Source organism: Mustelus asterias, unplaced genomic scaffold (assembly GCF_964213995.1).
Source record: "Mustelus asterias unplaced genomic scaffold, sMusAst1.hap1.1 HAP1_SCAFFOLD_35, whole genome shotgun sequence".
In the NCBI taxonomy this organism is placed as follows: domain Eukaryota; kingdom Metazoa; phylum Chordata; class Chondrichthyes; order Carcharhiniformes; family Triakidae; genus Mustelus; species Mustelus asterias.
The window spans coordinates 2,269,271-2,270,072 of NW_027590117.1; positions in this window are offsets into that span (position 1 = coordinate 2,269,271).

Below are 802 nucleotides of genomic sequence, written 5' to 3' on the forward strand. Positions count from 1 at the left end.
TGGAAATGCCGGCGTTGGACTGGGGTAAACACAGTAAGAAGTAAGACACCAAATAAATCTGTTGGACTTTAACCTGGTGTTGTGAGACTTCTTACTTCATAAATGGAGGCATTGAGTATAAAAAATGGGAAGTTATGCTCAATCTTAATAAAGCTCAGCTTAACTGCAGCTATTTTGGGATTGCACCCACATCCGCTAACGACACTTTAGAAAGTGTGTGAGTGTCCTTTGGAGATTTACTGCTTTGGATCCAGCGATGATGGATTTTAGCTCAAAGGTTTGGCTGGATAATTCGGATTTTCTCTCTTTGCAGCTGACGGGATTGAGTGGTGATGTAAGAGACGTGTAAAAGAGCATAATACATTGAACACAGGCCAAGTTGCTGCATTAGCTGCGAGCAGAAGGATTCAGGGACAGGCAGTGAAGATTTAAGACAGGATGTCTTGGAGGCAGAGGATCCCAACAGCGCGGAAGGAGGCCATTCGGCCCAGACATTCTGCACCGACTCTCCGACAGAGAATCCCTCCCTGTAATCACACGTAATTACACTGCTAATCCCCCTGAAAATAAGGGTCAATTCAGCCTGGCCAATCCACTTAATCTGCACACCATTGGAGATGCCAGTAAACCGGAACACCCGAAGGAAACCCACGCACACGGGGAGAACGTGCAACCTCCACACAGACAGTCGGCCAAGAATGTTAGTAATGAAATTCAGTTTTCTGCCGGTTACAAACGCTGGGGATTCCCCTTCAATTTGTGGCGTCTGGGAATCAGCGAAGCATCCAAAAATAGAACTGAC